This window comes from Triticum aestivum, chromosome 3A (genome assembly GCF_018294505.1).
Source record: "Triticum aestivum cultivar Chinese Spring chromosome 3A, IWGSC CS RefSeq v2.1, whole genome shotgun sequence".
NCBI lineage: Eukaryota > Viridiplantae > Streptophyta > Magnoliopsida > Poales > Poaceae > Triticum > Triticum aestivum.
Window position 1 is genome coordinate 458,069,069 of NC_057800.1, and position 21,880 is coordinate 458,090,948.

Below are 21,880 nucleotides of genomic sequence, written 5' to 3' on the forward strand. Positions count from 1 at the left end.
CCACGACGCCAGACGACGCCATCCTCTTGCGCGAGTCCGTCTACACACATCGAACGCCGAGACTCCACTGCCCCACGCTGCCAAGATCCACAGTCGTCGATGTGTAAGATGAAACATCGCTCCATCAAAGATGCTGTCCGCTGGTCCCTTGAACCCGCGCACACCTCCAAGACTGACATCCCTAAGGAGGAAACGATGCAAGAGCGCCGCCGTCATCCGATCTACCGATCTAGGGTTTCCCCCGGAGATAACAGATAGAGATCTAGAACTTCTTCACGGCGATATCTTCAAGAATAGAACGACACAGAAGAGCTCCGCCATCGCCGGCCTTGGCATCTAGCTGACCACACGGTTTTTCACCCAGACCTGTTCGAAAAATCTCCATCAAGTCTTGTGTATGGATCACCGCCATCTTTACCGGGGACTGAAAGTAGGATCCAGGCCGTCGCCACCTGACCAGCCAGCAGCCGCGCCGTGCGAGCAGCAGGGCCGCCCGCAAACCCCAGCCGCACCACCGGAGAGCACTACACCAGACCCTGTCGCCGACCCAAGAGAGGACGATGCCACGTACGCCCAACAGCCACCACCGCCAGCACGTCTCGTCGCACCGCCGTGCCCTATACTTGCACCGCCACTAGAAGAAAGCGTCTCGCGCTGCCATCCTCGGGCAGGAGGAGAAGACGGCCCTGCCGCCACCTAGGCCGAGCGGGCTTTGCCTGGCGACCCTATTGGGGAACGTAGTAATTTCAAAAAATTTCCTACGCACACGCAAGATCATGGTGATGCATAGCAACGAGAGGGGAGAGTGTGATCTACGTACCCTTGTAGATCGACAACAGAAGCGTTAGCACAACGTGGTTGATGTAGTCGTACGTCTTCACGATCCGACCGATCCAAGCACCGTTACTCCGGCACCTCTGAGTTCTTGGCACACGTTCAGCTCGATGACGATCCCCGGGCTCCGATCTAGCAAAGCTTCGGGGATGAGTTCCGTCAGCACGACGGCGTGGTGACGGTCTTGATGTACTACCGTCGCAGGGCTTCGCCTAAGCACCGCCACAATATGACCGAGGTGTAATATCGTGGAGGGGGGCACCGCACACGGCTAAGGAACGATCAGAAAGATCAACTTGTGTGTTCTAGGGTGCCCCCTGCCCCCGTATATAAAGGAGCCAAGGGGAGGGGGCGGCCGACCAAGGAGGGGCGCGCCAAGGGGGAGTCCTACTCCCACCGGGAGTAGGACTCCCTTCTTTCCTAGTTGGAGAAAGAGAAGGGGGAAAAGAGGAGGAAGAGGGAAAGGAAAGGGGGGGGGCGCCGCCCCCCTTCCCTTGTCCTATTTGGACTAGGAAGGGGAGGGGCGCGCGACCACCTCTAGCCTCCTTTCCTCTTCTCCCTTAAGGCCCATGTAGGCCCAATAACCCCCCGGGGGGTTCCTGTAACCTCCCGGTACTCCGGTAAAATCCCGATTTCACCCGGAACGATTCCGATATCCAAATATAGGCTTCCAATATATCGATTTTTATGTCTCGACCATTTTGAGACTCCTCGTCATGTCCATGATCACATCCGGGACTCCGAACAAACTTCGGTACATCAAAATGCATAAACTCATAATGAAACTGTCATCATAACGTTAAGCGTGCAGACCCTACGGTTCGAGAACAATGTAGACATGACCGAGACACGTCTCCGGTCAATAACCAATAGCGGAACCTGGATGCTCATATTGTCTCCTACATATTCTACGAAGATCTTTTATCGGTCAGACCGCATAACAACATACGTTGTTCCCTTTGTCATCGGTATGTTACTTGCCCGAGATTCGATCGTCAGTATCTCAATACCTAGTTCAATCTCGTTACCGACAAGTCTCTTTACTCGTTCCGTAATACATCATCTCACAACTAACTCATTAGTTGCAATGCTTGCAAGGCTTATGTGATGTGCATTACCGAGAGGGCCCAGAGATACCTCTCCGACAATCGGAGTGACAAATCCTAATCTCGAAATACGCCAACCCAACATGTACCTTTGGAGACACCTGTAGAGCTCCTTTATAATCACCCAGTTACGTTGTGACGTTTGGTAGCACACAAAGTGTTCCTCCGGTAAACGGGAGTTGCATAATCTCATAGTCATAGGAACATGTATAAGTCATGAAGAAAGCAATAGCAACATACTAAATGATCGGGTGCTAAGCTAATGGAATGGGTCATGTCAATCAGATCATTCACCTAATGATGCGATCCCGTTAATCAAATAACAACTCTTTGTCCATGGTTAGGAAACATAACCATCTTTGATTAACGAGCTAATCAAGTAGAGGCATACTAGTGACACTCTGTTTGTCTATGTATTCACACATGTATTATGTTTCCGGTTAATACAATTCTAGCATGAATAATAAACATTTATCATGATATAAGGAAATAAATAATAACTTTATTATTGCCTCTAGGGCATATTTCCTTCAGTCTCTCACTTGCACTAGAGTCAATAATCTAGATTACACAGTAATGATTCTAACACCCATGGAGCTTTGGTGCTGATCATGTTTTGCTCGTGGAAGAGGCTTAGTCAACGGGTCTGCTATATTCAGAACCGTATGTATCTTGCAAATCTCTATGTCTCCCACCTGGACTAGATCCCGGATGGAATTGAAGCGTCTTTTGATGTGCTTGGTTCTCTTGTGAAATCTGGATTCCTTTGCCAAGGCAATTGCACCAGTATTGTGACAAAAGATTTTCATTGGACCCGATGCACTAGGTATGACACCTAGATCGGATATGAACTCCTTCATCCAGACTCGTTCATTTGTTGCTTTCGAAGCAGCTATGTATTCCGCTTCACACGTAGATCCCGCCACGACGCTTTGTTTAGAACTGCACCAACTGACAGCTCCAGCGTTTAATGTAAACACGTATCCGGTTTGCGATTTAGAATCGTCCGGATCAGTGTCAAAGCTCGCATCAACGTAACCATTTACGATTAGCTCTTTGTCACCTCCATAAACGATAAACATATCCTTAGTCCTTTTCAGGTATTTCAGGATGTTCTTGACCGCTGTCCAGTGATCCACTCCTGGATTACTTTGGTACCTCCCTGCTAGACTTATAGCAAGGCACACATCAGGTCTGGTACACAACATTGCATACATGATAGAGCCTATGGCTGAAGCATAGGGAACATCTTTCATTTTCTCTCTATCTTCTGCAGTGGTCGGGCATTGAGTCTGACTCAACTTCACACCTTGTAACACATGCAAGAACCCTTTCTTTGCTTGATCCATTTTGAACTTCTTCAAAACTTTGTCAAGGTATGTGCTTTGTGAAAGTCCAATTAAGCGTCTTGATCTATCTCTATAGATCTTAATGCCTAATATGTAAGCAGCTTCACCGAGGTCTTTCATTGAAAAACTCTTATTCAAGTATCCCTTTATGCTATCCAGAAATTCTATATCATTTCCAATTAGTAATATGTCATCCACATATAATATCAGAAATGATACAGAGCTCCCACTCACTTTCTTGTAAATACAGGCTTCTCCAAAAGTCTGTATAAAACCAAATGCTTTGATCACACTATCAAAGCGTTTATTTGAACTCCGAGAGGCTTGCACCAGTCCATAAATGGATCGCTGGAGCTTGCACACTTTGTTAGCTCCCTTTGGATCGACAAAACCTTCTGGTTGCATCATATACAACTCTTCTTCCAGAAATCCATTCAGGAATGCAGTTTTGACATCCATCTGCCAAATTTCATAATCATAAAATGCGGCAATTGCTAACATGATCCGGACAGACTTAAGCATCGCTACGGGTGAGAAGGTCTCATCGTAGTCAATCCCTTGAACTTGCCGAAAACCTTTTGCGACAAGTCGAGCTTTGTAGACAGTAATATTACCGTCAGCGTCAGTCTTCTTCTTGAAGATCCATTTATTCTCAATTGCTTGCCGATCATTGGGCAAGTCAACCAAAGTCCATACTTTGTTCTCATACATGGATCCCATCTCAGATTTCATGGCTTCAAGCCCTTTTGCGGAATCTGGGCTTACCATCGCTTCTTCATAGTTCGTAGGTTCATCATGATCTAATAGCATGACTTCCAGAACATGATTACCGTACCACTCTGGTGCGGATCTCATTCTGGTTGATCTACGAGGTTCAGTAGTATCTTGTTCTGAAGTTTCATGATCATTATCATTAGCTTCCTCACTAATTGGTGTAGGTGTCACAGAAATAGGTTTCTGTGATGTACTACTTTCCTATAAGGGAGTAGGTACAATTACCTCGTCAAGTTTTACTTTCCTCCCACTCACTTCTTTCGAGAGAAACTCCTTCTCTAGAAAGTTTCCGAATTTAGCAACAAAAGTCTTGCCTTCGGATCTGTGATAGAAGGTGTATCCAATAGTTTCCTTTGGATATCCTATGAAGACACATTTTTCTGATTTGGGTTCGAGCTTATTAGGTTGAAGCTTTTTCACATAAGCATCGTAGCCCCAAACTTTCAGAAACGACAACTTTGGTTTCTTGACAAACCACAATTCATAAGGCGTCGTCTCAACGGATTTTGATGGTGCCCTATTTAACGTGAATGCGGCCGTCTCTAGAGCATATCCCCAAAACGATAGCGGTAAATCAGTAAGAGACATCATAGATCGCACCATATCTAGTAAAGTACGATTACGATGTTCGGAAAAACCATTACGTTGTGGTGTTCCGGGTGGCGTGAGTTGCGAAACTATTCCACATTGTTTCAAATGTACACCAAACTCGTAACTCAAATATTCTCCTCCACGATCAGATCGTAGGAATTTTATTTTCTTGTTACGATGATTTTCAACTTCACTCTGAAATTCTTTGAACTTTTCAAACGTCTCAGATTTGTGTTTCATTAAGTAGATATACCCATATCTGCTTAAGTCATTTTGAAGGTGAGAAAATAACGATATCCGCCATGAGCCTCAACATTCATCGGACCACATACATCTGTGTGTATGATTTCCAACAAATCTGTTGCTCTTTCCATAGTACCGGAGAACGGTGTTTTTTGTCATCTTACCCATAAGGCATGGTTCGCAAGTACCAAGTGATTCATAATCAAGTGGTTCCAAAAACCCATCAGTATGGAGTTTCTTCATGCGCTTTTTACCGATATGACCTAAACGGCAGTGCCACAAATAAGTTGCACTATCATTATCAACTCTGCGTCTTTTGGTTTCAACACTATGAATATGTGTGTCACTACTATCGAGATTTAATATGAATAGACCACTCTTTAAGGGTGCATGACCATAAAAGATATTACTCATGTAAATAGAACAACCATTATTCTCTGATTTAAATGAATAACCGTCTCGCATCAAACAAGATCCAGATATAATGTTCATGCTTAATGCTGGCACCAAATAACAATTGTTTAGGTCTAATATTAATCCCGAAGGTAGATGTAGAGGTAGCGTGCCGACTGCGATCACATCGACTTTGGAACCATTTTCCACGCGCATTGTCACCTCGTCCTTAGCCAATCTTCGCTTAATCCGCAGTCCCTGTTTCGAGTTGCAAATATTAGCAACAGAACCAGTATCAAATACCCAGGTGCTACTTCGAGCATTAGTAAGGTACACATCAATAACATGTATATCACATATACCTTTGTTCCCCTTGCCATCCTTCTTATCCGCCAAATACTTGAGGCAGTTCCGCTTCCAGTGACCAGTCTGCTTGTAGTAGAAGCACTTAGTTTCTGGCTTAGGTCCAGGTTTGGGTTTCTTCTCTTGAGCAGCAACTTGCTTGTTGTTCTTTTTGAAGTTCCCCTTCTTATTCCCTTTGCCCTTTTTCTTGAAACTAGTGGTCTTGTTGACCATCAACACTTGATGCTCCTTCTTGATTTCTACCTCCGCAGCTTTCAACATTGCGAAGAGCTCGGGAATAGTCTCATTCATCCCTTGCATATTATAGTTCATCAAGAAGCTCTTGTAGCTTGGTGGCAGTGATTGGAGAATTCTGTCAATGACGCAATCATATGGAAGATTAACTCCCAATTGAATCAAGTGATTATTATACCCAGACATTTTGAGTATATGCTCACTGACAGAACTGTTCTGCTCCATCTTGCAGCTATAGAACTTATTGGAGACTCCTATCTCTCAATCCGGGCATTTGCTTGAAATATTAACTTCAACTCCTGGAACATCTCATATGCTCCATGACGTTCAAAACGTCGTTGAAGTCCCGATTATAAGCCGTAAAGCATGGCACACTGAACTATCGAGTAGTCATCAGCTTTGCTCTGCCACACGTTCATAACATCTGGTGTTGCTCCAGCAGCAGGCCTGGCACCTAGCGGTGCTTCCAGGACGTAATTCTTCTGTGCAGCAATGAGGATAATCCTCAAGTTACGGACCCAGTCCGTGTAATTGCTACCATCATCTTTCAACTTAGCTTTCTCAAGGAACGCATTAAAATTCAACGAAACAACAACACGGGCCATCTATCTACAATCAAACATAAATAAGCAAGATACTATCAGGTACTAAGTTCATGATAAATTTAGGTTCAATTAATCATATTACTTAAAGAACTCCCACTTAGATAGACATCCCTCTAATCCTCTAAGTGATTACGTGATCCAAATCAACTAAACCATGTCCGATCATCATGTGAGATGGAGTAGTTTCATTGGTGAACATCACTATGTTGATCATATCTACTATATGATTCACGCTCGACCTTTCGGTCTCCGTGTTCCGAGGCCATATCTGTATATGCTTGGCTCGTCAAGTATAACCTGAGTATTCCGCGTGTGCAACTGTTTTGCACCCGTTGTATTTGAACGTAGAGCCTATCACACCCGATCATCACGTGGTGTCTCAGCACGAAGAACTTTCGCAATGGTGCATACTCAGGGAGAACACTTCTTGATAATTAGTGAGAGATCATCTTATAATGCTACCATCAATCAAAGCAAGATAAGATGCATAAAAGATAAACATCACATGCAATCAATATAAGTGATATGATATGGCCATCATCATCTTGTGCTTGTGATCTCCATCTTCGAAGCACCGTCGTGATCACCATCGTCACCGGCGCGACACCTTGATCTCCATCGTAGCATCGTTGTCGTCTCGCCAATCTTATGCTTCCACGACTATCGCTACCGCTTAGTGATAAAGTAAAGCATTACAGCGCGATTGCATTGCATACAATAAAGCGACAACCATATGGCTCCTGCCAGTTGCCGATAACTCAGTTACAAAACATGATCATCTCATACAATAAAATTTAGCATCATGTCTTGACCATATCACATCACAACATGCCCTGCAAAAACAAGTTAGACATCCTCTACTTTGTTGTTGCATGTTTTACGTGGCTGCTACGGGCTTAAGCAAGAACCAATCTTACCTATGCATCAAAACCACAATGATAGTTTGTCAAGTTGGTGCTGTTTTAACCTTCGCAAGGACCGGGCGTAGCCACACTCGGTTCAACGAAAGTTGGAGAAACTGTCACCCGCTAGCCACCTTTGTGCAAAGCACGTCGGGAGAACCGGTCTCGCGTAAGCGTACGCGTAATGTCGGTCCGGGCCGCTTTGTCCAACAATACTGCCGAACCAAAGTATGACATGCTGGTAAGCAGTATGACTTATATCGCCCACAACTCACTTGTGTTCTACTTGTGCATATAACATCAACATATAAAACCTAGGCTCGGATGCCACTGTTGGAGAACGTAGTAATTTCAAAAAAATTCCTACGCACACACAAGATCATGGTGATGCATAGCAACGAGAGGGGAGAGTGTGATCTACGTACCCTTGTAGATCGACAACGGAAGCGTTAGCACAACGTGGTTGATGTAGTCGTACGTCTTCACGATCCGACCGATCCAAGCACCGTTACTCCGGCACCTCCGAGTTCTTGGCACACGTTCAGCTCGATGACGATCTCCAGGCTCCGATCCAGCAAAGCTTCGGGGATGAGTTCCGTCAGCACGACGGCGTGGTGATGATCTTGATGTACTACCATCGCAGGGCTTCGCCTAAGCACCGCTACAATATGACCGAGGTGTAATATCATGGAGGGGGCACCGCACACGGCTAAGGAACGATCACAAAGATCAACTTGTGTGTTCTAGGGTGCCCCCTCCCCCCGTATATAAAGGAGCCAAGGGGAGGGGGCGGCCGACCAAGGAGGGGCGCACCAAGGGGGGGTCCTACTCCCACCGGGAGTAGGACTCCCTTCTTTCCTAGTTGGAGAAGGAGAAGGGGGAAAAGAAGAGGAAGAGGGAAAGGAAAGGGGGGGCGCCGCCCCCCTTCCCTTGTCCTATTCGGACTAGGAAGGGGAGGGGCGCGCGGCCACCTCTAGCCTCCTTTCCTCTTATCCCTTAAGGCCCATGTAGGCCCAATAACCCCCCGGGGGGTTCCGATAACCTCCCGGTACTCCGGTAAAATCCCGATTTCACCCGGAACGATTCCGATATCCAAATATAGGCTTCCAATATATCGATTTTTATGTCTCGACCATTTCGAGACTCCTCATCATGTCCATGATCACATCCGGGACTCCGAACAAACTTCGGTACATCAAAATGCATAAACTCATAATGAAACTGTCATCATAACGTTAAGCGTGCGGACCCTACGGTTCGAGAACAATGTAGACATGACCGAGACACGTCTCCGGTCAATAACCAATAGCGGAACCTGGATGCTCATATTGGCTCCGACATAGTCTACGAAGATCTTTTATCGGTCAGACCGCATAACAACATACGTTGTTCCCTTTGTCATCGGTATGTTACTTGCCCGAGATTCGATCGTCGGTATCTAATACCTAGTTCAATCTCGTTACTGGAAAGTCTCTTTACTCGTTCCGTAATACATCATCTCACAACTAACTCATTAGTTCAATGCTTGCAAGGCTTATGTGATGTGCATTACCGAGAGGGCCCAGAGATACCTCTTCGACAATCGGAGTGACAAATCCTAATCTCGAAATACGCCAACCCAACATGTACCTTTGGAGACACATGTAGAGCTCCTTTATAATCACCCAGTTACGTTGTGACGTTTGGTAGCACACAAAGTGTTCCTCCGGTAAACGAGAGTTGCATAATCTCATAGTCATAGGAACATGTATAAGTCATGAAGAAAGCAATAGCAACATACTAAACGATTGGGTGCTAAGCTAATGGAATAGGTCATGTCAATCAGATCATTCACCTAATGATGTGATCCCGTTAATCAAATAACAACTCTTTGTCCATGGTTAGGAAACATAACCATCTTTGATTAACGAGCTAGTCAAGTAGAGGCATACTAGTGACACTCTGTTTGTCTATGTATTCACACATGTATTATGTTTCCGGTTAATACAATTCTAGCATGAATAATAAACATTTATCATGATATAAGGAAATAAATAATAACTTTATTATTGCCTCTAGGGCATATTTCCTTCAGACCCGTGCCGACGGCGACGAGGAGGGGCGGAGGAGGGAGAAGGGGCGAGGAGCGGCAGATCTGGGATTCCCCCGGGCGGCCGCGGGGATGGCGCAAGGAGAGGAGAGTGGTGGGATGGGCTTCAGAATCTCGTGGTAGCAAGGCTCATGCTATACGATCAACACCGACAACATCGTGGAAGTACTAACAGACCTGAGACTAACCTTGGGGACCAGCTTGTTCGTGGTCCTGCCTGCTGCCACTGTACTGAGGGGTCTGCACATTGGTATAGTCTGATATTAACCGGTCGTGTTCTCGAGGAGAATAGCGAACGGGCATACAACTCAGCTGAGGGAAACTCCATTAGAGCAAGTATAATAAGATGATGTAAGAGGGCTATAAGGATTTAAATATTATATTGTTGCCGAGTTGGAAAAGAGAGAAGAGATGCGGGTTGTAGGCTTACAGCCGGCTGTAACACGAGCTCTAAGAAGGTATGAGAGAGAGGAAGGTGGGACATATATTAATAAAATAGTACTTTCTTATAGCTAACTATTATACGTGTTGACTATTAGATTGACTATAGATGACATGACTGTTGGAGTAATTATGCATCTTTGGGATACCATTAGTAGGAACTGATTGCATCTAGATCACCTAAAAAGTATGAACAGAGAAGGTTTAGGGAATCTTTACATGTCACGACAATGGACATGATCGCCTGCTCGATGCAGGCGTGATGCAGGGGTGATGTAGTCGAGGTAGCAGTCCTCCTCAACGTCCTGATGCCCTCAGGACGCCACCGGCACTGCCCGGGGATAGTAGCAGCGGCTGGAGTAGGTCTTCCTGTCGCTGCAGCGCTCCCCCCGATCGGACGGGGTGAGAGAATATCGGGAGGGGAGTGAAATCGGGAGGGGAGTGAAACTGTATGAAAATTGTGATTGCGCAGGCTGCCAACCCTCTCCCGTACCCGCTTTTATGTAGCGCTGGCGACAAGGGACCTAAACCATCAGTTGGTTTGGGTGCCCCCGATCAAGGCGCCTTAGTTGGGAGAAAAAGCCCACGTACGTTGGTGCGTGGGGCCTTTTTCTTTAACGGTATCTTTCCCTTTTTTCTGTTAGACTAATAGATCTAACTGGCCTGTTAAGCCGTCAGATCAAAACCAACATTCTCCCCCTTGATCGTTAGGCTTAACTTCATTCGCCCATTCTACATAGGAATGATGTACCAAAGTGAGGTGTTACAATAGCTCGAAACGCCATGGAACCTCAACACTTATAGCACACCCGCCTATTTCGAAATGGAAAACATTTTGCTAATTGGGGAGTGGTTCATTTTAATGGTCCTCTTATTCTAGAATCATAAGGCCTCCAGTAGTCCCATGCCGGCAACATGCTCACGAAAAATACTGGGTGGTAAGCCTTTTGTTAGCGGATCCGCAAGCATATGCTTCATTCTTATGTGTTTATCATCAACTGTTTGATCCTAGATTCTATCTTTCACAACACGATACTTTATGTCAATGTGTCTGGCAGCATTACTTGACCTGTTGTTTCTCGTATAGAAAACTGTTGGTTCATTATCGTAGTACAGTAAAATTGGTTTAGATATGCTGTCAACCACTTTAAGTCCAGGAATAAAATTCTTTAGCCATACAGCCTGCCCGGTGGCCTCATAACATGCTACAAATTCTACTTGCATCGTAGATCCAGCAGTTAAGGTTTGTTTGGAGCTTTTCCACGATATAGCTCCTCCCGCGAGTGTGAATATATAACCTGACGTGGATCTCTTACTATCCACACACCCAGCAAAATCAGAGTCCGAATAACCAACAATTTCTAGGTTATCAGTTCTTTTATATGTAAGCATGAAATCCTTAGTTCCTTGCATATAACACAAAACTTTCTTTGCGGCCTTCCAGTGGTCCGGTCCTGGATCTGATTGGTATCTGCCAAGCATCCCGGTTACAAAACATAAATCTGGGCGTGTACACACTTGAGCATACATGATGCTTCCGACAGCTGAAGCATAAGGAACCGACTTCATCTGATCAGTTTCACATTGGTTCCTCGGACATTGAAATGTCCCAAACTCATCGCCCTTGACTATAGGAGCAGGTGAGTGTGAGCACTTATGCATATTGAATTTTTTCAGTACTCTCTCAAAGTATGCCTTTTGAGATAGTCCTAACGTTCCTCTAGACCTATCTCGATGAATCTCGATGTCGAGGACATACGAGGCTTCACCAAGATCTTTCATATCAAGACTGGATGACAGAAAATTCTTGGTCTCATGCAGCATATCCTTATCGCTACATGCCAACAATATGTCATCAACGTATAGGACTAAAAATGTGAACCTACTGCCTTTAAACTTAACGTATATGCAGTTGTCCACAACATTTTCGGTGAAACCAAAATATTTGATAATTGTATCAAACTTGAGGTACCACTCTCTTGAAGCTTGCTTCAAGCCATAAATCGATTTCTTTAGACGACATGCCAAATGTTCCTTCCCTTCCACAACAAAGCCTTCTGGCTAAGCCATGTAAACGTTTTCTTTTAAGTCACCATTTAGAAATGCCATTTTAACATCCATTTGGTGTAGTTCTAGGTCGTAATGAGCTACTAAAGCCATTATGATTCTGAAAGAATCCTTGGTTGACACAGGAGAGAAGGTTTGCTTATAATCAATGCCTTTTCTCTGTGTATACCCTTTTGCCACTAGCCTTGCTTTGAACCGTTCGACATTCCCTTTGGAATCATACTTGGTTTTGTAGAACCACTTGCTGCCTACTTTCTTAGCTCCATCGGGAACTTCTACTAAGTCCCATACGTCGTTTGAGCCCATAGATTTCAACTCGTCTTCCATGGCAACCAACCATTTGGACGAATTTTCGCTTTTAATGGCCTCCTTATAAGAGGTTGGATCCTCCACCTTTCCCAGATCATTCATATCCTCAATCATGAAAGTGATATAGTCGTCTGATATGGCTTTCTTCCTCTCACGCCGTGGTCTACCCACAGGAGGAGGAGGTGGTGGTACATCATCATTTTGTGAATCATTATTTTCCTGGTGGTCCTCATTTGTGTCTGGATTTTCATTATTAGTCTCCGGATCACCATTTGACTGAGAAACTGAACCATGAGATTCAGGATCATCAGTTGTCACATTTCTTCGTATTGGAAAAACAATCTCTTGGATAATCGGGGATGGTGCACAAACCCGCTTCTCCTCAAGATCGATCTCCCTTAACTTAGTGACCTTATTATCCTCAAAAAATACCGCTTGTCTAGTCTCCACAAACTTGGTGGTATGACTTGGACAATAAAAATGATATCCCTTTCCCCTATGAGGGTGTCCAACAAAGAAACAACTAACTGTTTTTGGATCCAATTTCTTAAGTTGTGGATTGAAAATTTTAGCTTCAGCAGGGCAACCCCACACTCGTAAGTAATTCAAGCTCGGTTTCTTTCCTGCCCACATCTCATAAGGTGTGTTCGGTGCTGACTTAGTTGGAGCAAGATTTAGTATGTGTGCAGCTGTCTTTAATGCCTCTATCCAAAGGCTTACTGGTAAACTAGAGTGATTAAGCATGCTTCGCACCATATCCATAAGGGTGCGGTTGCGACGCTCGGCCACACCATTTTGTTGTGGTTCACCAGGCATTGAGTATTGAGCAATGATTCCATTTTCAGATAAGAACTTGGCAAAAGGTCCAGGAATCTGCCCATAAGGAGCATGCCTACCATAATACTCTCCCCCGCGATCAGACCGTACAACTTTGATTTTCGCGTTCAGTTGATTTTCAACCTCCGCTTTATAGACTTTGAATTTCTCCAAAGCTTCCGATCGGTCACGTATGGGATAAATATATCCATAGCGGGAAAAGTCGTCTATGAATGTAATGAATGAATCAAAACCATCTACAGACTTAACATTAAGGGGTCCACATATGTCGGTGTGAATTAATTCTAAAACCCTTGTGGCTCTTACTGCTCCTTTCTTAATTGTTTTTGCGAATTTTTCTTTAATGCAGTCGACACATTTGTCTGCATATGAGAAGTCTAATGGGAGGAGTATTTCATTTTTAACTAAGCATTCCGTTCTCCCCCCTCGAAATGTGGCCCAAACGACAATGCCACAATTTCGAAGAATTACTAACTCCTTTCCATTTCTTCTCAACATTAATTTCATCACTCACATGCATAACTAAATCATTATTAAGAGATAACATGTATAGTTGGCCTCGTCTAACACCGATGCCTACATTCTTATTACATTTGATCAAAGCAAATTGTTTCTTGCCAAAATGGCACTCATACATATCATCATCTAAACGAGAAACTGAAATCAAATTCCTACTTAAGGTAGGCACATAAATAACATTATTCAATCTAAGAGTGTGGCCAGTGTGTAGCTCCAACGTGAGAGATCCCACAGCTTCAACATCGGCCTCAACTCCGTTCGCAACGTTAAGCTTTCTTGTTCCTCCTCTTATAGTTTGGATCGTATCGAATCCCTGCATAGAGTTAGCAATGTGAGTGGTTTCCCCTGAATCAATCCACCGTGACTTTATAGAAAAATCGACATAAAAAGATTCATCTACAAAAGTAATTTCACGAATACCTCTTTTGTTCATCCATTTTAGAAAGCCTGGGCAGTCCCTTTGATAGTGTCCCTCCTCTTTGCAGAAGTTACAAGCATTTTCTCCAGCAGTGGAGCTGCTAGGAGCAGAAGAAGAACTGCTGGCTTCTTTACCCTTGAATGCCTTAGGGTTGAATGGCTTAGTGCCTTCTTTCTTGACTTGCTTTTTCTAAGGCTTGGGAAAACCTTGCCCGTCACGCTTTCTCTTGTTAGAGCCAACATGAAAAACATGGTCTTTCTTCTGCCTCATGATCCTCTCTTCCTCCTGGACGATCCTTGCGGTCATCTCAAAGAGTGGCCATTTTTCCTTTAGAGAGTTATAGTTGACCTTAAATTGTTCAAACTCTTCTGGAAGAGACTCAAGAATAATTATGACAAGAAGGGCTTCACTTAAAGAACACTCCAAAGCCTTAAGTTTGGTGTAAGCATTTACCACCCTCAATATGTGTTGCCTAACGTTTCCGTCAATAGTGTATTTCTGAAGAAGTTTAGCAAAAAGCTCATGAGCATACACTTTGTCGGAGCCTTTAAATTGCTCATCCATTTCAGTGAGGAATTCTTTAGCAGTGTCTTTCTTAGGGAGTGCTTCAGAAATGTCCGGCGATATTGTCGCTTTCATGATGAGAAGCGCAATATGGTTGAACTTGTTCCACTTTTCCATCTTATCATCATAGTCTTTCTTTAGTTCTGCATACCCTGTAACACCTGCCACAGGTGCCACAGGTTTTTCTTCCCTCAAGGCATAGTCAAACTCATTACAACCTAAACATAATTCGACTTGGGACTTCCAACGAGGGAAGTTACTCCCCTTAAGTGGTTCGATCGTGTCGGACCGAAATGGAGCGGAAGCTGAAATCATCATAAAAATTCATAAGTAAACTTGCATGATTATAAATTTACGTTGGTAAATAAACAAACATGCCAAGTATTTAATTTCAACTCCATGTCAAAGCACCGTTGGGCAGAAAAAATATGGAATTAAAATATCATAGGGGATGACTCATAATAATAAAACAACGTTGGTCCGAATTAAAATTAGAGTCATTTCATTTCGAACTTAAACATCAACATAAAAGAAAATATCATTATTTTTGATGTCTAAAAATTCATCATGCAAAACACATAATAAATCCTGAATAAAATATCTCGTTGGTTCAATTTTACCCAGAATAATAATGTGTTCATTTTAGTTTTAGGCATTTTCTATTTTAAACGGTGCAAAAACATAATAAGTATTAACTTAAACGCACTGGAAAAAAAACAGAAAAACGCGACAGTGATTTTGGCCCAATACGGCTGTCCGTAATGCAGCTCAGTCCAGTAGCATTTTTTTGGACTGAAACTACCTGGGCTGAAGCCCGTGGCCGGATATGGCCCGTTAAACACCCGCCGGCCCAGCAGGGAGCCACGCGATGCTCTCAGTCGTTGGATCGAGCCGACGGCTCGGATCGCCCCGCGACTGAGCAAAAACAGTGGCGCAGTCAAAAAGCCTAGACCATTTCCTCCCCTCCTCCCCGAGTCTCACTCTCTGGCAGAGCGACGGCGGCCCAAAAGGTGCGCCGGCCATGGCGGCGCGGCGGCTGCGCTCGCCGGAGGAGCGTGCAGCAGGATGAATCCTGCGCGCTCCCCCGTCGAACGTGGCCCCGACGTCCGTGCTCATGGCGCATCAAGGGAGGAGGGACGCCAGCCACCGCGACATGAGGGGCGACGGCGACGAGCTCGTCCATTCGAGTGGCAGCGGTGGCGGCTAGTCAATGTTCCGCGCGTCGCTCCTGTGGGAGGCGACGGCGTCGCGGCGTCTCCGCCCTCGCACCACGGTGGACGCTGTGCGGGCCCCGAAGGGAAAGGTGGCTACGCGGCGCATTAGGTGAGCCTATGCCTCATTCTTTTCCAATTCGTGTTCATCAGTGCTTATTTTGGATTAAAAGCAGCCCTGGTTGCAGAATGAGTGTACTTTCGAATTGGGGATAAAAATTAGGGTTCTTGATGTGGGGATTCTACTGTTTGTATACTGTTTAGACCTCTGCCTTCTAATTTGCTTAGTGCGTATGGAAACAGAACTTAAGCATGGTCAATTTTAATCAACTTAACATGAAGGTGAGCATGAGATATTAACTGAGATTAATTAAAATTGATGAACATAGGTGGCAGTAATGATCCATAGCAAAATTAGGGTATCACATAATTATTTGCACACGACAATTGGCATGAACATCAAACAATAGCATGAGCATGGGGCTAAAACTTTCAATCTTGATCATAAAACCCTAAACCTGACTTGATCTAAACTTCATGTTGATCTACAGATCAATGATATAGGGACCTATTGCAATCAAAATTGGCGATTGATACCATTGTTGGAGTAATTATGCATCTCTGAGATACTATTAGTAGGAACTGATTGCATCTAGATCACCTAAAAAGCATGAACAGAGAAGGTTTAGGGAATCTTTACATGTCACGGTAGTGGACATGATCGCCTGCTCGATGCAGGCATGATGCAGGGGTGATGTAGTCGAGGTAGCAGTCCTCCTCAACGTCCTGATGCCCTCAGGACGCCACCGGCACTGCCCGGGGACAGCAGCGGCGGCTGGAGTAGGTCTTCCCGTCGCTGCAGCGCTCCCCCCGATCGGATGGGGTGAGAGAATATCGGGAGGGGAGTGAAACCGTACGAAAATTGTGATTGCGCAGGCTCCCAACCCTCTCCCGTACCCGCTTTTATGTAGCGCTGGCGACAGGGGACCTAAACCATCAGTTGGTTTGGGTGCCCCCGATCAAGGCGCCTTAGTTGGGAGAAAAAGCCCATGTATGTTGGTGCGTGGGGCCTTTTTCTTTAACGTTATCTTTCCCTTTTTTTCCTGTTATATTACTAGATCTAACTGGCATTTTAAGCCGTCAGATCAAAACCAACAATAACAACTTGCTATAGCTAGCAACTGGCTACATTATTAACCATGCTTTTACTCCAACGTGGTTCACCAAACTATCCTCAAATGTCCAGACAGTTTTCATCATTCAACATGGGGCACCAAGTTTGTTCAGACATCCGAAATCCCACAAATCAAAATCAAACCGGAAAGCTTTGCTAGTGTACGGACATAGGCGACGTACGCATCCGACTGTGCATTCCCACCTAGAACCCTTGTTGCTCGTTCCTCCCCCGAACCCTTCACCCGCATTCATGTCATTCCGAGCAGACATGACCAAACAGCCGCTTACCACCTTCATGTCGCTCAGACTGACATGACCAAACAGCCGCCGGGTGGAGAGAGTCGAGCAGCTGCGCAAGGAGCACACAACGACAACTGACGAGGGCTGCCGTGGCCACTGGGACGCCTTCAGCCGCTGGAATGACGATGACAACGTCGAAGTGGACAATGATGGAGGTGCCGACAGAGGTCATGCCTACGTGTCACAATCGGTAGTTTGCTAAGTTCTTAGATTTTGTTAAATTTCGTCCTTATGGATGTAAATATATCAAAATTTAACAAATATCCTTCATTTAAAATTAAATTCACCCGCTTTTTGAATAATCATTTGAAATAAGATGGACATATGATGCACCATGTAAAATGGTCGCCTCTCTTACCGCTGTTCCCGGACACGTCTGTTTGATGAACCTCGTTGGAGTTGGCCTTAGATTAAGAAAGCTTATTAAATACTTCATCTGTTCACAAATATAACATGTTTTAAATATTTCAATATGAACTACATGCGGACTGAAAATGAGTGAACAACACTTACATATATATACACCTGACTTAAAAAGTTAGAATATCTTAGTATAATAGCGAATGGAGGGAACACCTTAGTACAACAATGTTGTTATCCTTTCTGAGGGCGTTGTTGTGGAGTTTAAGTGTTTTAGGATGTGTCGTGACATTGTACTAAGATTTTTCTATGCTCTATTTTTGGATAGTCATGTCATGCGTAATATGGTTGTCCTGAGATCAGCGTTGTTTGAGGGTTATCTCATCATCTTGTATCGTTGAGATGTAGGTTGTTGCTTTATATACAGTGAATGGAGGGAGCACTAGAGTACACGCTCCTCCCAGAGATAATACACATGAAAACAGAATCCTGTTCCGCAGTGCAATTATTCCGTCAGGATGAACCGCGCAACAGGCAGTGGGACCACGCGAGAAGATCTGTCCAGGAGCTCACTTTTGTTCATTTCTGCACAACAATTCAGGACCTCACTTAAGATTGATCTGGTGCTGGGCGTGGATGATCTGAGGCATGCATATTGATGTATGCACTCACTCTAGATTGTACATGCATTTCCATATTTCAACAAGTCCACGCGATTCGCTTTTATTTGGAGGAAAAGGCCATCGTGGCGGCTTATATTTCATGTGAGAACACCATTTGTGGAACATACTATTTTACCTGAAAAGGAGCATTTTTATTACTTAAAAGATTTAAGCATTACACTCGGCCTCTGCATAATTAAAATGTATACAACCAAAAAAGACCTCTCACATAAACGAAAAATAAAAAGGCAAAATACAAAGAAACATTTAGACTCCATATAACGCCTAAAGCGGAGGGGGGCTAATCCTAAGATTATGTTGCCATCCATGTTGGGTAAAATTGTTCCTCGCCGTATCCTTCAATCATGTACACACCCCCGTAAACAGGTCACGATTCTCCACGCGTTGTAGAGAGAATCATAAATGAAGAGTCCCGGTACATCTGTAGATAACCTGCAACAGAGAAGTACTTTTATTGCTAAAAATATTGTCATTTTTATATAGCCAAAACGACCAAATAATGGCAAGCGCTCCCACCCTGAGAAAGTTCTAAACTTGTGATCAATCCCATGTAACCAGTTGCCAAATGCATTAGCAATATTACAGGGAGGATACAGGCAAGCAGCTATTTGGCTGACTGACCATATAGAACGAGCTAATTTGTATTGGAAAAATAAATGTTTTATTGTCTCCTCATGATGACAAAAGACACATTGCAGACTTCCATACCAATTCCTCTTAATAAGGTCACATTTAGTAAGAATGACTCCTCTACGAAGATCCCATGCAAAGATTTTATTCTTAAGAGGTATCTTCATCTTTCAGAACTTCTTGTTATTATCAACTCGCACATCAGACTGGATTACGCTCCATACATAGACTCCACTAAGAATTGTCCATTCCCATGGAGGTTCCATCTGAATACATCAGACCCATGTGAGAATTGCATCGTGGACAACCGCTGAAGCAGAATGTTCCACGATTGTAGTCTGGGTCCAATTAAATCTCTTCTGAACGTCACATTTAGCGGAAATGATTTCATTACCGTGGCGATAGTATCACCCTTGTGGCGCACAATGTTGTATAGAGCCGGATATTGTTCCCAGAGTGTGGGATTTCCTAGCCACTTGTCCTTCCAGAATTTAATTTCCGAGCCGTCCTTAATCGACAAGGATCCATAACAGAAGAAATATTTCTTCATAGCCATTAGACCCGCCCGAAAGTGGGAATCCCCGGGCTTCCTGTATATTTGGGATACCGCCTTGGAACCCACATATTTCTTTCTTAAGAGGGTTTGCCATACACCATCTTTCGTTAGTAATTTAAACAACCATTTGCCGAGGAGGGACCTATTCTTAACCTCAAGGTCATGAATTCCCAACCCGCCTTGGTCTTTGGGATGGCAAACCACACTCCATTTAGCCAGTTGATATTTCTTGCTCTCGCTATCTCCTTGACAAAAGAATCTTGATTGGAAGTAATCAAATCTATGTAGAACTACTTTCGGCAACTGGAAGAAGGAAATCATATATAGTACCATATTACTTATTACTGAATTGAAGACCAATCTTTCACCCAAAGACAACAATTTACCTTTCCAACTGCTAAGTCTTTTTTCAGTCTCTTCTCGGCTATAATCGTAATTTATTAGATATGATGCGTTCTATGATGTCTCTTACAGATTTACCACTATCGTTTTGGGGTTATGCATTAGATACATCCGCATTCACATTAAATAGGGCACCATCGAATTCTGTTGAGACGACACCGTATGAACTATGGTTTGGCAAGAAACCTAAGCTGTCGTTTCTTAAAATTTGGGGATCCGACACTTATGTCAAAAGATTTCAGCCTGATAAGCTCGAATTGAAATCGGAGAAGTGCGTCTTCATAGGGTACCCTAAGGAAACAATTGGGTACACCTACCACAGATTTGAAGGCAAGATCTTTGTTGCCAAGAATGGATCCTTTCTAGATAAGGACTTTCTCTCGAAAGAAGTGGCTGGAAGGAAAGTAGCACTTGATGAGGTAATTGTACCTTCTCTCAAATTGTATAGTAACACATCAGAGAAAACCGTTCCCGTGATGCCTACAGTAACTAGAGAGGATGGTTTTAACGGAACATTTCTAAAATCTTGCTGGCACATCGTCAAAGAAGACTTTTATAAGTTATGTGAAGATTTCTATGATGGCAACTTGGATCTCACCAGTGTCAACTCGGGCTTTATCACGCTGATACCAAAAGTTCCTTCGCCCGAAACATCCAGTGACTTCCCTCCCATCACACTTCTGAACTGCTGCATGAAAATTATCACAAAGGTACTGGCCAATGGTCTACAGAAACTCGTCCTAAAGATTATTCATAAAAATCAATACGGATTCATCAGGACCAGAACAATCCAAGATTGTTTGGCGTGGGTGTTTGAATACATATATCAATGCCAATCTTCCAAGAAACCCATCATCCTCCTGAAGCTAGACTTTGCGAAGGCGTTCGATACAATTGAACACTCATCCATGATTGAGATAATGAGGCATATGGGTTTTTGTGATCGATGGTTGAATTGGATCAAAATGATCTTCAGCTCGGGGACATCATCGGTCCTCCTTAATGGGGTTCCCGGCCGACAATTTTTATGCAAGTGTGGTGTTCACCAGGGGGATCCTCTCTCCCCGCACATATTCGTCCTCGTCGCGGACCTCTTGCAAGTAGCAATTAATGATGCGCACAGAAACGACTTGATTCAACTGCCTATTCCAAGCAGACGATCGACAAATTACCCGGTGATACAATATGCGGACGACACCATTCTGATCATGCCGGCTTGCCCCACACAAGTCCCTCACATGAAGGAGATCCTACTGGACTACGCTGACTCCATCGGGCTAAAGATAAACTTCCGCAAGTCAATGATGATTCCGCTCAATGTACAGGATGATCTCGTAAATCAATTGGCGCAGATACTGCAATGCTCCATTGGGTCGACACCGTTCACTTATCTCGGGCTGCCGATGGGGACTACTAGGCCATCGGTATCAGACCTTATGCCAGTGGTGGAAAATGCCGAGCGCAAGCTATCCTCCACCCTCTGTATGCTGAACCAGGGGAGCAAACTGACCCTGCTGAACTCGTTGATTACCTCGCTAATGATATACCCCACGTGCACCCTCAAACTCCCCCCCCAAGATAGTGGAGTACCTAGACAAAATAAGAAGGAGATGTCTATGGCGCAAGAAAGCAGAGAACAGTGAGTCCTGCAACTCGCTGGCTGAATGGGATCTAGTGTGCAGACCGAAATCACGTGGAGGCCTCGGAATCCTTGACATAAAAGTCCAAAACCAAGGATTGCTGATGAAATTCCTACACAACTTCTACAACAAAAAAGATACGCCCTGGTGTGAACTTATCTGGTCCACGTACTATGATGGTGAAATCCCTCATGCGGCCGAGCCCTGCGGGTCATTTTGGTGGCAGGATGTGATGAACCTTAGCAATACATACCATGGGATCACCCAGGTGACTGTCAGAGATG